Source organism: Corylus avellana, chromosome 6 (genome assembly GCF_965113065.1).
Source record: "Corylus avellana chromosome 6, dhCorAvel1.hap1.2, whole genome shotgun sequence".
Classification (NCBI taxonomy): domain Eukaryota; kingdom Viridiplantae; phylum Streptophyta; class Magnoliopsida; order Fagales; family Betulaceae; genus Corylus; species Corylus avellana.
In genome coordinates this window covers 21,366,083-21,371,332 of record NC_142495.1, presented here as the reverse complement: position 1 = coordinate 21,371,332, position 5,250 = coordinate 21,366,083, and positions in this window count along the sequence as shown.

The following is a 5,250-nucleotide window of genomic DNA, read 5'->3' as shown; positions in this document are numbered from 1 at the left end:
TCTTGCTTCGATTACAACACGTTCAGAATGCCTTTTGTTCTTTTTCGTATATTTTAGGACAAAGTACTTGGTGAAAAAATAATAATAAATAAATAAAAGTTGGTGGAAAAATAAAAAATAAATAAATAAACAATTTTGTAATAATTGGCCATAGGCTTTTATTAATAATGTAATTCATTATTATTATTGTATATATATATATATATATACATACATATATATGGATGAAATGGTGCAATATATATATATATTTCGACGTCAGGAGGAGGGGGAGAGCTCCTGCTTTTCTTCACCCCCTACTTTTGTTTTTTGAAAGCTCAGTTCCATTGCCGTCCACCATCTGTCTTTTTTCGGGTTTTGATTGAGCTTTTGGATCAGACTTTTCAAAGCTTGATCTACTTTCCTCTGTCATACTCACCTCGACATGCGCCCCACCACCGCGCTCATCGGCTCCGCCCACTTCCAACAGCACCTTCGGCATCTGTTTTGGGCAACCACGCACCGAGGTGTGGTCTGTTGCACTCAAGCCAGATTCTTCCGACAGCCTTCCTTTGGTGCTTGTGGGCTTTTTATGTCTTTTACGCTCCAACCAGAATCTTTCGGCAGCTTCCATCCACTCCTCATTCCGATGGTGCTGTTGGTTTGTGGGTTTTAGTTGCTTTGTTTTTTTTTTTCCTTATATTTTCATGTATATTTTGTTGTCTTGGCCTTTGAATTGAGGATGTGAATAATTTTCTGGCTTTCGGGTCTAGAAGGGAATAGTTTGAATGTGAGTCTTTTGCTCATGCCTGGAAAATATGCTTCCTTTGCCCAGAAGGAGTCTGCTAGAGTAAATCTGTACTATAAGCTGAAGATTGGGTTTGACGTCATAGATAGGATTTCAATTTAAGATCTATATGTCTCATTAATCCCAAAACCCTAAAAGAGCTTAAGGAAGTGCCGCACAGCTGAAGGGGAGGGGCTCCCCCTCTCCTCTCTTTCCCCCTCTCTTTCCTTGATCTATTCCCCCCTCCCTCCCCCATTTTCCTTCCCCCCCTCTCTTCCCCGATCTGTGTTTCTTTTCTTTTTTGTGTTTGTTTTTGGATTTCGCTTTCTTTTCCCTGTTGTTGTTCTTTGTTTGCTTGTTTATTTTTTTCTTGCTAGGTGTTTGTTTGGGCACACTTTGTGGGTGCCACTCATGGGGGATTCACTCAAACTTCCCCCCAATTTCTTTGAGTGCGCCGCTGATCTCCTTCGCCCCAGCTTTACCATTTACTGTCTTCTGCTGGATCTTTTCACACGTCCTCACCGCGATGTGCTTCTAACGCCATCTACGCATCGGTTTTCGGCAAACACGCGATCGGCTTTTCTTCCGGCTGTTGTCATCCGCCTAGTGTGCTCCTATTTTTAAATTTTTAGTTGTATTGCTATGATTTTCCCTGTATTTTTCTTTTTTTTTCTTGCTGCTTGTAATAAAGCCATGTCCTCTTGATCTCCTCGCTTGTTATTTTGGTCCAGACCCCTGAGGTTGTGGATGTGAACGATATCCTAACTTTCGGGTTTAGGAGGATGTGTGTCGGCATGGGGTACTTTTGATCCCAGAGTCGAGGAATAAGAGCTACCTATGCATTAGTTTGTGTCTGCCTAGCGCAGATCTGTTATTTTAACTGAAGATTAGTTATAGGTTAGCGAATGTTTGGCGTCTTTGATGTGTAATCTTTTAGCTACGACTTTGACCTTTTAGCTTCGGCTAAGATCATTCAGAACGTTATGTTCTGTGATTGTAAGAGTTTTAATGCTCTTAATTCCTCTATTAATGAGATAAAAATGATTTTCCTTCAAAAAAAAAATTTAACATCTATATGTTTTTTACCTCTATGACGTGTAATCTTTTAGCTTCTGCTATGATCTTTCAGAACTATTTTATTATGTGATTGTAAAGAGCTCTTATGCTCTTGACTACTCTATCAATGGAATCAAAATGAATTTTCCTAAAAAAAAAATAATAATAATGTAATTCATTTTTGTTATTATATATATATATATATATATATATATATATAATAATAATAATAATGCAACTCATTTGGGTCTCATTGGTAAAAGTTTTTCTTCCAAAAATTCCGATACATTCATAATAGGGCTAAATACATTGTTTCTCTGTGGTTTAATTTCTTTATTTTTTCTCCCCTAGTGTGTACTTTTTATTACATGAAGTGCCTCTGGTTTGCCTAAAGACGGATATAGTACCTCATTTTAAATCTCATCCAAAATTTGACGGAATGCCACGTCAGCACCAATAACAAATTGACACGTGTTAATATAATTAATTAAAAAATAATAATTTTAAAAAAAATTAAAAACATTAAAAAATTATATTTTAAAAATATATATATTAAAAAATAAATAAATAAAAGCCACCCCCATTTGGCCGATTAAATGGCCAAGTGTAGCCACCCCCAAACTTTTTTTTTAAAAAAAAAAAAAAAAAAATTAATTAATTAAATATAATTTTTAATGTTTTGATTTTTTTTTAAATTAATTAATTAATTAACTAATTATATATGGACACGTGTCAATTTGTTATTGGTGCTGACGTTGCGTTCCATCAAATTTTGGACGAAATTTAGACTGAGGTATCATCTCCGTCTTTAGGTAAACCAAAAGTACCTCCTATGATAAAAAGTAAACTCTAGGGGGGCACAAAATAAAGAAGTTAAACCATAGGAAAGAATAAGGTATTTAACCCTTCATAATAAGAATTATCTTAAACTTTACAATGATTATTTTCTTGATGATTGAGAAATTTAGGACCAACAATTTTTTACACCACTCGTGATTCCAATAAAAATCTAAAACAAAATTAATGAGTTGAGATTTGGGTCACTACCAGGTCGAAGTGTCAAACTACTTGATCATTTAATAAATGGGTCAATCTCAGGTTAACCATTTAACCTGTGGGTGACCTGTTTGACTCATTTATAAATCAGTTCTTTTTTTTCAATAGAAAAATAAAACCCTAAAGCTAAGAGCCTGAGAGTTTAATTAACGAATAATTTTATTTAGTAGATTGTTATATGATTGTCATCTGACTAGGATGATGTAGTAGAGAAAATTAGCCTTTCAATTAGCAAGAGCTTGTAAAAAAGAAAAACCAAATGTTGATTTTTACTATAACAGCATCCGAGTAGAATGGTAGTCATATAATAATTTACTAAATAACATTTATCTTAATTAAATAATTATCATGTTGTTTTAAAATAATAAGGTTGAGATAGTAAAATAAAATCATATAATTCGCAATTAAGCATTAAAAAATGTATGTGATAGATTTTTGGAACAAATCTAAAGAATATGAAGAAATTCATACTATAATGGAGAATAAAATACTGTTATAAGTTACCTAAAGCACATGTATGTCAAGATCATGTTTGTTTCAAAACTTCATTTGTCTTAATAAAAAACATGCATAATTCAAAAGTCATATTAGAGAATCCTTTTTTATGTCTTTTGTATCCTTTTACTACAGATCACAAAGGAATTATCACAGAAGTTTTAGGAGAGAAAGTAAAATTTAAATTCTTCAAAAGACCCCATACTAAAGATCTCAATATGTTAAAAGAAGTTTCAATTTTTAAAACAATTAACATTTTACAGAATAAGAGCAAGTATTTGAACTCCCTAAAAGAAGAAATTAAAAATAAAATAATCGAACAACATTATCGAGTGACGTCCTTTTACAGAAAATTGAAAGATTCAAATAAAAAATACAAAATGAAGTTTGTTCTGATCTCCCGAATGCTTTTTGGCATAGGAAAAAGCCTATTGTAAAACTTCTGTATGTAAAAGATTTCAGTGAAAGAAATATTCATACTAAAGCTAGACCCATCCAAATGAATCAAGATTTAATGAAACTTTGTAAAATTGAAATTAAAGAATTACTTAACAAGGGAATAATTAGAAAAGGCAAGTCTCATTGGTCCTGTTCAGCTTTTTACGTACAAAAAAATGCAGAATTAGAAAGAGGAGCTCCAAGATTAGTAATAAATTACAAACCTTTTAATAAAGTTTTACAGTAGATAAGATATCCTATTCCAAACAAAAAGGATCTAATAAACAGAATAGGTCAAGCCAATGTTTTTTCAAAATTTAATATGAAAAGTGGATTCTGGCAGATCCAAATCCATGAACAAGATAGATACAAAACAACATTTGTTACACCATTTGGCCACTATGAATGGAATGTCATGCCCTTTGGGCTAAAAAATTCCCCAAGTGAATTTCAAAACATCATGAATGAAATTTTTGACCCTATAGCACATTTCTCAATTGTTTATATAGATGATGTCCTCATATTTTCAAAGTAAATTGATGAACAGTGGAAATATCTTCATTTGTTTCTTAGTATCATCAAAGTTAGTGGTTTAGTTGTTTCAGCTACACAAATCAGATTTCTAGGATTTAACATCAGTCAAGGAATGGTTAAACCTATTGATCGGACTATTCAATTTGCAAACAAATTTCCTGATATCATCCTTGATAGAAACCAGCTTCAAAGGTTCCTAGAATCTTTAAATTATGTTGCTGAATTTTATCAAAACCTTAGAAAAAATTGTAAACCATTGTATGATCGTCTTAAAAGCAACCCTCCACTTTGGACAGATCTTCATACTTCAATTGTTCAAGAAGTCAAAAAATATGTCAATACTTTGCCTTGTCTTGGAATTCCTGACGTAAAAGCTTTCAAAATTTTAGAAACAGACGCCTCCAACATTGGATATGGGGGTATTCTCAAACAGAAAATCTCTCCAGATTCTCTTGAACAAATTGTTTGTTTCCATTTAGGAATTTGGAATTAAGTACAAAGTAATTATAGTACTATTAAAAAATAGATTTTATCTATAGTATTATGCATCTCAAAGTTTCAAATTGATTTGTTAAACCAAAAAATTTTAATTCCAGTCGATTGCAAAAGTGCAAAACATGTTTTAGAAAAAGATGTTCAAAATATAGCTAGTAAATAGATTTTTGCCAGATGGCAATCAATTTTAAGCATCTTTGATTTTGATATTGAATACATCAAAGGAGATCAAAATTTTATACCTGATTTTCTCACTCGTGAATTTTTGCAGGGAAAAGATGGCTAAAAAGCCACAATTTAGTAAAAACAAAAATAAAAGACCTTCCATCAAGTCACAACCAAGTCACCATATAATCCTAAGCCCAGGAAATGTAAACCCCTATGACACATGTTCACCCATTAACATGTTA